Raw genomic sequence first — 11,852 nt, 5'->3', positions numbered from 1 at the left:
TGGCACCCTCCTTACACCCCAGGTTAAAACATTCCTCTTTACTCAGGCCTTCAGCCATTAGATAATCTATGGTCTGTTATATGGGCAGAGGGGATGGTTATTATGATTATTTTGTAATACTGTGCGTTACTATGCTGCATTCTGTGTTTTTATTATTATGTTGCATAGATCATGTTCTTTTTTATTTTACATTCTTTATTGAAAAATAAAACAGTACTAAATTACAAGTGCACAGAGAAAGAAAAGTCACAAAAAAGAAAAAAAAATAGTATCCATGTAGAAAACACAACAGGAAAAAATGTATTGTGTACAAAAAAGGAGAAAATTGTTTTAGACCTTAATCAAATATGGTTTTTTAAAAAATGAATTCTAGATCCCGTTAAATTTCTACATGGCAAGTCTACATTTGTACACAGCTTGTTCCTGTGTAGCGAGTTTGTACATATCTTCAATCCAATCGTTAAAGGGAGCTGCATTTTTATTTTTCTAGTTTACCAATACCAATAATAATAATAATAATAATAATAATAATAATAATAATAATAATAAAATTATTTATACCCCGCCCATCTGGCTGGGTTTCCCCAGCGGCTTCCAACAGAAAAATAAAACACAGTAATCTATTAAACATTAAAAGCCTCCCTGAACAGTCTTTTTGCCATAATAAGGGCTGAGGGATTCCATTCATATTGTCCCTTTGTAAGTTTCCATGTGTTGGGTATCTAACTCAAAAAGAATATTTTCCTCTGCAAATTTAAGATTGTTCTTTATAGCCATGCTGACCGTCTCTATTACCTTCTGCCAGAAATTTTTGAATGTAGGACAGTGTCTCAACATAGTGTTCTTAATGTTGTAGACCGCCCTGGGATCTTTGGATAAAGTGTGGTATAGAAATTCAGACAACAACAATATGGAACTGTTGTTTATCCCTCCCAGAGCTACAGTTCCCAGGATTCCTTGTGGCAGGGATTGTGCTTCAAATTCATGGTTGTGTAGTTGGCATTTGTGCGCCTGAAAAACAAAACGCATACAAGTTTCACCCCTGTTAGGACGGAGGATCTTCCCTTTTCTTGCCTTGGGCTTTGCAGCTATGCCGCAACCCTTCCCATTTTGCCGCAGCCGAGCATTGGTACCATTTCACAATTCTCATTAGCAGCAGCTGGCTTGTCCATTCAGGTGGCCCGTGAATTTATAGGGATTGTCAGCTTGGCTTTTTATGAGAAATCGGAGGGAGAGAAGGGGACAAATGCCAGGATTTGTAAGCCCCATAAACCTCGCCTGCTCCAGGTTTTTATCTCTGTGTCAGCCCAGTGAGCAGAGCGGCTTTTGGTTACCCCAGGCCTGTTAAATTAGTACTGGGCCCTGCATTCCAGGGTATAAATATCGGCCATTGTAATGCTCAGGAATGCAAGCGTGTTGGAGTCTAAAATTAAAGACCTAGGAATAAGGCTTCTCGAGTTACCAGAAACAAGACTCCATTGTGTCCCCTCTGGGCTCTGGCCTGATACCGGAAAGTTGCCTGTTAGTATTTAGAGACCACTCCAGGTTAAATGCACGAGCCAAGCAGCCCATGCGCTAGAAAATTAGGATACACGTCTTTAATTGAAACCCTATTGACTGCGCAGTTATCTTGTTCCAAAACCCCACTCGGTCTGTGCAGAGCAGGATGTGTTTCAGGAATCTGAGTATATCCCAAGAGTTTGATCTCCAGTTTGCAGTTTCTCTTGGTGGGTGGGTGTCCACAAACACGAGGACCTGTGTTTTGGAGACTGCCCTGGGAATGCCAATTGACCATTTGAGGGTGAAATATACATTTTAGAAATAAGAACATCCATGTGCCTGCGATTCCTTCCATTTATGCAGCAGCACATCTCCCAAGATTGCCAATGAAACAAGATGCAAAGGTGAGGCCCCACACCCCCAAAGTAATACTTTTAGCTTAGGTAAAGGTAAAGGACCCCTGGACGGTTAAGTCCAGTCAATGGCGACTATGGGGTTGCGGCACTCATCTCGCTTTCAGGCCAAGGGAGCTGGCGTTTGTCCACAGACAGCTTTCCGGCTCATGTGGCCAGCATGACTAAACCACTTCTGGCACAACAAAACAACGTGACGGAAACCAGAGCACACGGAAACACCGTTTACCTTCCTGCCGCAGTGGTACCTATTTATCTACTTGCACTTTGACGTACCTTCGAACTGCTAGGTTGGTAAGAACTGGGACAGAGCAACGGGAGCTCACCCCGTCATGGGGATTTGAACCGCCGACCTTCCGATCACCAAGCCCAAGAGGCTCAGTGGTTTAGACCACAGCACCACCCACATTCCACAAACGTCTTAAGAAGGTAGAGGTTCTAGGGAAGAGTTGTAGCTCCATGGAACAGAACCTGCCAGGTTCATTCGCAAGGATCTCCAACCAAGGCCGGAATGCCCCCTCTGTGAAATCATGCAGAGCGGCTGCTAGTCAGGGTGGACAATACTGAGCCAATGGTCTGACTTGGTAGAAGACAGCAGACCCTCCAAGTGTCCCTATTTTCCAGGGATAGTCCTAGATTTGCAGTAGCTGATTGGCTGATTTGATCTGGAAATGTCCCACTTTCCCCTGTTGTTTGTTGTTTAGTCGTCTTAGTTGTGTTTGACTCTCCATGACCAGGGCCGTCTTAAGCATATCTGGTGCCCTGGCACCGTGGTGTGAAGATCCCTCTGGCTCCCCCCCTCGCCCCGTTTCCCAGCGCGGCTGTCTGGCGGGTGGAGCACAGCTGCCGCAAGCTCAGCAGCACGGCGCCCCCTGGCGGCCTGCGCCCCCCAGCCTTGCCATAGGGCCGGCCCTGTCCGTGACCCCATGAACCAGAGCATGCCTTGGAAACTCTCACCTTCTTCTCAAAGCTTCTCCTTTTTTATGTCCATGGAGTTTTTGTGGCAAAATACTGGAGTGGAGGATTGCCAGTTCCTTCTCCAGGTGGATCACATTTACCGTAGTCTTGACTATGGCCTGTCCGTCTTGGGTGGCCCTGCACGGCATAGCTCATAGCTTCTTGGAGTTATTCAAGCCCCTTCGCCACGACAAGGCAGTGATCCATGAAGGGGCCACTTTCCCTTAGGATGTTGCTATTTTCATCGAAAAAAATGTTGGAAGGTATGGTAGAGCATCTCTATTTTCAGTGGAGAAATATTGGAGGGTATGGAGTTATGCAACCTCCAAGCCAAGGAGATAAGTATACAACCTTTAGAAGACATCTGAAGACAGCCCTCTATAGGGTAGTTTTGTAATGTTTCAAGTTTTATTATGTTTTTATAGATGTTGAAAGCTGCCCTGAGTGGCTGGGACAACCCAGTCAGATGAGCAGGGTATAACTATCGACAACAACAATGGAATAGGAGAACAATGGAATAATTGCATGGGAAAAATGTTGGATAGTATGCACCAGCTACCACTGCAAGAGTCTCTGCCAACCTTTTTGACATGTGGGAACCATCATGGTTTGAATACACACACAGAGAGAGAGGGGGGGGGATGACTGTGTTGAATCATCATGTTGGACTAGGACCTGCGAGACCAGGGGTGGATCTACACACAGGTGAAGAAATGCTATAAAGAAGTCAGAAATCAAATCGTTATAACGAAAGAAAGAAAAAACTGCTATGGAAAACTGCTCAGAAATATTTTTTTGCTCTCCAGTGGCATCTGGTAGTACATGTTTATAACACATTCAAAATGTCGTTTTTTGACTAATGTAGCTGAATCCCAGGTTTCACATTCCTACTCAGCCCTGAAAATAAAGAAGTGGCCTTGGGGGAGACACTGTCTCTCTGTCTGACCCACCTCTCAGGGTGGTTGTGAGGATAAAATGGGGAAGAGGAGAACCACAGAAGCTATCTTGAGCTCTCTGCATGAGAGCTGGGATATCAATGTAACAATAAAGAGAGTTGTGGCCTCATATTGGCAGAGGGAAAAGGCTCCTCACTGCTTTGGCTGGCAAATAAGCCCAAGCAAGAAGCTTTTCTAAGAGTCAAGGAGGATCACTTCAGCCACTCCAGCCGACAGATGCAAAGAAGATTCTTTGCTGGTTTCTCTGCAGTTCTCCCCTTTGTCCCAAGCTGGGAGGTAGCAAGCGTACCGGATTCCTATCTAATGTCCCCCCGGAATGACAGTCCAGCCAGGACTCACTTGAGCCTTGACAGTTCGTCCCTGACATAGGCAAGTTGTAGATGTGCTCTCTCTTATCCTTTTGCACCCAAACTGCTGCAAGTTGAATGAAGAAATCAGATTTGCAGCTGTTTCTCTTTATCCAAATGTTTTATTCAAGCAATAGCCTTCTCGTAGTTCTTGTTTCCCAGCAACTAGCACTCAGAGGCATGTTGGTGCCTCTGACTTTGGAGAGCCCATTCAACTTTTGTGGTGTGGGGGGGGGGCACACCACATGGAAGTCACACACTGAGTTTTCAATCAAAGCTGCCTTTAAGACATGCAACATAATCTTAAACTGCTTTCTTCACAGGTTCACATCGGACTTAACTCCCTTGTGAGTTTAGGGTTCAGCCTTCAATGATAATATCTCAAACGATCCCTGTTTAAAGCACATTCAACACGTTTAAAGCATATGGTCCCCCAAAGAATCCCGGGGGTTGTAGTTTCTTAAGGATACTGGGAATTATAGCTTTGTGGATGGGGGAACGACAACCGCCAGGATTCTCTGGGGGAAGTCATGTGCTTCAAATGCATGGTGTAGATTTATTTGCTAGTGAAACAGTGATTATGGTTCATAACAATGGTACAGCTTTATTTTATTTTTTGAATGTGTCAACATGAGCCTTTGCAAGCACTGCAAATGATGCAAATGCCATCTTAGAAGGGGCATTTCCTCCTGTAAGAAAAAGAAGCGACGCTTCTGTCCGGAGACTCTGCCCACTGTCCATAAAGTTCTCCATCTTTTTCTTCAGAACGGTTGCCTTTTTTCTCGAGTGCAAGTTTAGAGCCAGTCAATTCATTTACCAATTGGCTGAAACGCCTACAATAAATAAATGGAAATAAAAGTGGGAAACGATGTGTGTGCCTTTCTCTCTGTGTGTATACTGTAATCACTTTTCAAGGTAGGGTTGCCAACATTTATCCCCGCTCCTGTGCCTTTTACAAGGTGTGACCGGAAGGTTCGGGGAACGGTCACAGAAATCAAACAGCGAAAAATATTCGAACATACAATCGGCATTGGAAACCCACGAAATGCTCACAATTGTGAACAGAGATGAAGTTGTAACTCAAAAGACAGTGTGTGAGTGGTTTAAGCATTTCCGTGAAGGCCGGCAAACCACTGAAGATGACCCTTGGTTTGGCAGACCGTCGACGAGCAGAATGGCGGCAAATGTTGACAGAGTTCGTGAGATATGGGATTGCCGTTTGTCTGTCCGTCCGTCTGTCCGTCCGAATGATGGCGGAAGAATGGTATATTCCGCATGAAATCATTACTGAGGTTACTGAGTTGTCCCACCCTCCATATTCTCCTGATCTGGCCCTACCGGATTTCTTTCTTTTTCCAAAACTGAAATCTGCACTGATAGTGCATGGATTTTCCAACATTTCACACGTCCATGCTGTTGTGATGAGGGAACCGAAAGCAGTACCAAAAGAGGACTTCTCCAGAAGTTTCCAACCAACAGTTCTACGAACGTTGCATTGTATCAGAGGGGGCCTACTTTGAAGGCCTGTAAGGTATGTAAGTTCGAATATTTCTCGCTGTCCGATTTCTGTGACCATTCACCAAACTTTCCAGTCACACCTCGCATATCTAGTTGGTGATATGCTCAAGACGTTAGCAGATCACAGAATTGTAGAGCGTGAAGGGACCATGAACCTCATCCAGTCCAACCCCCTGCAATGCCGGGATCTTTTGCCCAACATGGGGCACGAACTAAGATTACGAGTCTCATGATTTACTGTCTGAGCTGTGATCCTATTTATCTACATGCTGCAAAAAGTTACATCTATGGATCCTTACATATTAAACTGCTGCAAGAGGAACAGGAGGAGGCCACGTTTCCCCTCCCTCCTTTGGTTCGTTTGTTGACAACCCTATTTTAAGGTGAGCGATGAAGCATTTCATCAAATTGCCACAAGGGCAGTACAGTGGTACCTTGGTTCTTGAACTTAATCCGTTCCGGGAGTCCGTTTGACTCCCGAAACCATTCGAAAGCCAAGGCGCGGCTTCCGATGGGCTGCAGGAGCTTCCAGCACTCAATCGCAAGTTGCGGAAGCCGCGTCGGACGTTCGGCTTCTGAAAAACATTCGCAAACTTCCGGGTTTGCAGCGCTTGGGAGCCGATTTGTTTGTCAACTAAGCCGTTCAGGAACCAAAGTATCACTGTACACAGTGCCACGTGCATTGCTGAAACCTCCCTCCCCAGCCTTGAAGTACATTTTCCTTTCCCAAGCAATGCTGCTTGGGGGCGGCTGGGTTCTCTTCCCTACCAATAGAGCCCCTGGCTCCAGCCTTCTGCTTCATCTGTGTGCTAGGCTCCCCCCCTCTTTCCCTTTTCTTACAAGCAACCCTCCCCCATTAGCAACATGAATTTTAAGCACAACCAGATGTAGGAGGTGAGGCTGATGGACCCCTGTCCCTCTGCCTTTGTGCTCTCCGAGGAGGTTCTTAGGGGAGAGTTACCATCTCAAACCTCTCCTTCTTACATTTCCCCCCCCCCCAGTTTTGAAAATCAGCATCTTTATTTGTTCCAGGCAGGCAATAGAGCCAGTTTATATATTGACCTCACAGGATGGACTAGAATTGGTTCAGGGTGTTTAAAGCGGCAGTGTCTTAAAATGGTTGGAAGCCTTGTGCATTAGTAAAAAAAAAAAGCGGGGGGGATATAAACACTTTGGCTGTCCTCTTCATTGCCAAGGAGTCTGAATTCAACACTTCTTGCTCATGGAATTGCTTTTCGGAAATGACTACAACATTATGGGGGGGGGGATTGTTCTTTACATGCACCATTTTCAGAGGGAAATCCATGAGCAGGCCCTAACAGGAATGTAGGGCTCATTCATAGGAATGGCCCCATGGCTATAGGACTGAGCAATCCAGTTTTTTTGTTTTTTTACGCTACAACATCCCATTTAGAATGATCAACCTTCCTTCTCAGTCTTGAGGCATGTTTGCAAGATCACTAAACGTAAAGGAGTTCTGACAGCGATTCCGATCTGCTTTTACGTTTAACATGCTTAAGGTGCTACAGTGGAACCTCGGTTTTCGAGCGTCTCAGAAGCTGAACCTTTCAAATGCCAAAAACCCAGAAGCAATTGTTTTCAAATGCGCCTTGGAAGTTGAACGGCTTCCGAGGCGCGTTCCCCCATTTTCTCAATGGATTCTGCCAACCGTCCATTGAGCCTCGGTTGCCGGACGTTTCGGAAGTCAAATGGTCTTACGGAACGGACTACGTTCGACAACCGAGGTACCACTGTATTTGCAATACTAGGGTTCAGCCAAAATTTCTCAGAATATATTTTCTTCTACTGTATTTCTTTTCTTTTTGACATTCGTCCCAAACTGTTATCAAGAACTTCAGTCCTCCTCTGGAGACCAGTCAATGAAATGGCAATCCTCCAATTCTGCTATCTATTGGCTTGGGGGGCAACTGTGGATTCCATGTGAACATTGTTGGATATTATTTTAATATAGTCGAAGGAAACAATGGGCTTGGCCCCCGACTTCTCCTGGTATTCCTCTCTTAACTCATTGCTTCCTTCATTCACCCATATGAACTAACAACAATAGACAGAGGCTCTGAGATTACATCTTCAAGCTCCTTTAGTACCCTCGGATGCAGCTCATCAGGCCATGGAGATTTAAATTCCTTTAAAGTTGCCACGTGTTCCTTTACCACCTCTTTTCCTATCTTGGGCTGCAACTCCCTCTTTGCGTCATTGATTCTGTTATCGCCAGGTTTGAGCACTGCTTTCCATTTGGGTGAAGACAGAGGCAAAGCAGGTGTCGAGCAATTCCAGCTTTTCTCGGCCACCCTGCCGCATTTCTCCATCTTCTCCACACAAGGGACATACTAGTTGCATGTTGTTCCTCTTGCTTTGAACGTAAGCAAATAAACCTTTATTATTGCTTTTTACCCTCTCATGCAAGCCCGAAATCACGAGAATTGTGCTGTAAGTGAGTAAATTGCCTTGGGTTCCAGAGTCATTTGTCTTGGAGTGTTCTCACCCTTACAGACCAGACGAGACTCTCTCTATTCTTTAAATGAAAAGAGGCACCATACGCATTAAATAAATTGCCATATTTTTGCCCCTTCTTTTTTATCACACTGCTAGGGAAAGAACAACTCTGCCTTGCCTCATTTGTGAGTTACGTCAGCAGAAGAATTTGAAATTCAAAGACAGCTTGGCACTGCGCTGATGGAGAGGAATGGAGAGATAAGTCATTTAGGCCCCTCTTAACACACATTTCCCCCCAATTAGTGGCATAGCGATATTTGTTAAGCATGCAGATGCATTCATACTTGCGAGAGGTTGAAAAGCACATCCCAATTTTTCCTCTCTGGGGAGCAATAAGAAGAAAGTGTTAAATCAACCACCCAACACAACTTTATGTAACGTTAATAAATCAGACAAATGTAATTAGCTCAGGCCACATAAGCTGTTAATCAACTTGCCACTCTGGCATGGCACTTGAAAATAAATTGGCAGATGCAAGACCACCTAGGTGTGAGCTGGGAAGTTTTCTTTTAATGAACATTGTAGTACAGTCATACCTTGGCTCCCGAATGCCTTGGGAGTCCAACGTTTTGGCTCCAAAACAATCGAAAACCGGAAGTGAGTGTTCCAGTTTTTGAACATTCTTTTGGAAGCTGGATGTCCGACAGGGCTTCCGATTGGCTGCAGAAGCTTCCTGCAGCCAATCGGAAGCTGCGTTTTGGAAGTTGAATGTTTCAGAAGTCGAACGGACTTCCAGAACAGATTATGCTCAGCCTCCAAGGTATGACTGTACAGTACTATGATCTCTCTGGTGATCTTCTTGTCCCCAGTTTAATCATCGCACACATACCTGCGAGCAATAAACTAGGCAATGCTAGATCTTTGATCTCTTGTTAGTCCCTTTTTAGAAGAGGGGCTGTTTGAAATCTGCAAAACTGGGAGCAGTTCATATTCAAATCTGAAAGCTGCATCTCCCAGTTAATTGTTGTTGGTGTTCCCTAGAGCAAACACATGGTGTAATCAGACTTACCAGGCATGTATGCATCAGTGTTTAAAAATGTGTGGGTACAATGGCCACATGTTACATGTTTGGTCACTTGCCCCATCCCCAGTTGTCTTTTGCCAATGCTGTGTCTTTTAGGAGATTTTCTCATCCCCAAGCTGATAATTTGTGAGATATGCACAACTGACAGCTCTCCCTTAGCGCTTCATCATCATAGTGGTTACCTATCCTCTGTAGTTTGGAGAGAAGTCAGGATTTTTGCAATAAACAGGAAGGAAAAAATTTGCTGGAATTTTTGCCCTCAAATGACATAACGGTATAAACCGACCCAGATTCTGCCTTCATCATCTGCTTTAATAACTGCTTCTAGTCTTGTTTTCGCACTCCAGTCCAAAGCAGTTAAGTGTCCCTGCTACATATAGGGTTTTTTTGTGATTTTTGCACTAGTGTGTGCTTTGGCGTGTACCACCATCAACACTATGTGTGTAATTTTTTTGGGGGGGGGGTATTGTGTTTCTGTTGTTGTTATGTTGTGTACTTTCTACATTTATACCAGTGTTTTTCCAAAACTTGGGTTGGGTCTCCAGCTGGTTTTGGACTACAACTCCCATCATCCCTAGCTAGCGAGACCAGTGGTCAGACATGATGGGAATTGTAGTCCGAAAACAACCATGTTTGGGAAACACTGTTTTATAGTGCAAACCACCCTGTGATCTTGGGCTGAAGGGCAGTATATAAATTTAATGGTAATAATAATAATAATAATAATAATAATAATAGTGTGCTGGTGAAGGACTTCCTAAAGACATGGTTTGTTTGATGCTGCCACCCTCCTCCTTGTTTTAACCACCCAGGGAAATTAAGAATGAGACATCTGTCACAAAAGGGGGGACTTGTTTTTGTTAGAAAACTTTAAACCTCGGTATACAGTGGAACCTCGGTTGTCAAACGTAATTTGTTCTGGAAGACCGTTCGACTTCCGAGGCGCGTTTGAAAATGGAAGCAATAACTTACGGGTTTTCGGTGTTCGAAAACCGAAATATTTTGCTTCCGAGACGCTCTAAAACTGAGGTTCCACGGTACATGGTGCTTTGTTTTTAAATGTGTCTTTGTTAAATGCAACCTGGACCATTCTGTAGCAGCTGAAACCGAGGTGCAATAATCCTACGGAAATCTTGAGCATGTTTGTCTCCTTCCTCATAGCTTAAGGCAACGAGTCCCGAACCGGGTGCCAGAGCTGCGCAAAAAAGTCTGAAGTGTGTCTTAGAAAATTAAGCCACGGCACTGGATGCATCCATCCCATGACGCCTGTGGGAGCAAGGAAGCCCAACGCAACATTGATTCCCCTTCTCTCCGCTGACATAAAGGCAGTGACAAGCGAACAAGGGAAGACACTCTGGGATTCTCTAATGTAACCAGCACAATTGCTGACAGCTACAGGGGGATAGAGACAGAAGGATGCTCATTGCCTGGACAGCCAAGTCCCATCCTTGAGCCTTGACTGATTGGACAAACAGGAGATGCCAGGAGGCAGCAATAATTGGGCTCCCCTACAGTTGCAAGGCGGACGTTTGCTTATTGTCCTGGAAGCTGATTGGATGGACACCCAAACACACACATATATAGATAGGCATGTTGTGGGAATGTTGAGGAAGGTAGGAGAGGATATATTGATTAAATATCATCCCTCCTCACCCACACTAGTGAGCAAGCAGCAGAGCGCACTCCCTTGCAGATTGCTGGAAGCAAGTTGATGGATTCGTTAGAATCATTTAAATTAAGCAATCCCGTCTGGATCGTTCCTCGTAAGTTTCCTCTTTTATTTCCCTCTTAAAAGAACAATAACACAACAATAATTTTCTTTAAAAGTAAGAGTAAAGTTTCCTTACATTCAGTTCACAGCAGAAATCTGAAGGCAGGCTTTATCTTGTGGTTACAGTTACATTTGTAGAGAAAAGAAGTCTGAGCTAAACTTTGGACTTTCTGCCTTGTAGAACAGATGTGCCATGCGCTGGCTAAGAGCCAGGAGAAAAGGTCCAAGAGAGAAGTCCGAAAGGAGAAAAGGAAAAAAGAGAAGATGGCTGTGTGGCTAGCCCTTTTACTGATCACACCCAGTGCCAGATTTATGTACTGTATAAGCCAAACTAGTTATAGCTTAGGGCCCCACTCTCTTGCCCCCCCCCCCAAAAAAAAATTCAAAGGGAAAAAAACCTGGATGTACATTTCCCAAATATAAGATAAAAAACAAATAAAATAAAACCTACACACAGCAACAGTGTTTTGTGTTGTGTAGGCTCCTATGATGTAAGTACAGAGGTACCTCGATTTACGAATTAAACCTGTTCCAGAAGTCCGTTCTTAAACTAAAACCGTTCTTGAACAGAGGCGCGCTTTCCCTAATGAGGCCTCCCACCGCCAGTGCCCTTCCACCATTCAGATTCTGTTCTTAGGCCAAGGTAAAGTTCGCAAACCGGGAGATTACTTCAGGTTTTGTGGAGTTCGTAAACCGAATTGTTTGTAAACAGGACTGTTCTTAAACCGAGGTACCACTGTAATGGGCCCTGCCTGCTAGCCTGCTCCCTAAAATATCACTGGTTTGCTCATTTCAATATAGAGTGGTACCTTGGTTCTCAAACTTAACCCGTTCCGGATATCAGTTCAA

This window comes from Zootoca vivipara, chromosome 2 (genome assembly GCF_963506605.1).
Source record: "Zootoca vivipara chromosome 2, rZooViv1.1, whole genome shotgun sequence".
In the NCBI taxonomy this organism is placed as follows: domain Eukaryota; kingdom Metazoa; phylum Chordata; class Lepidosauria; order Squamata; family Lacertidae; genus Zootoca; species Zootoca vivipara.
The sequence above is the reverse complement of the archived record's forward strand: the minus strand, read 5'-3'. Positions refer to the sequence as shown.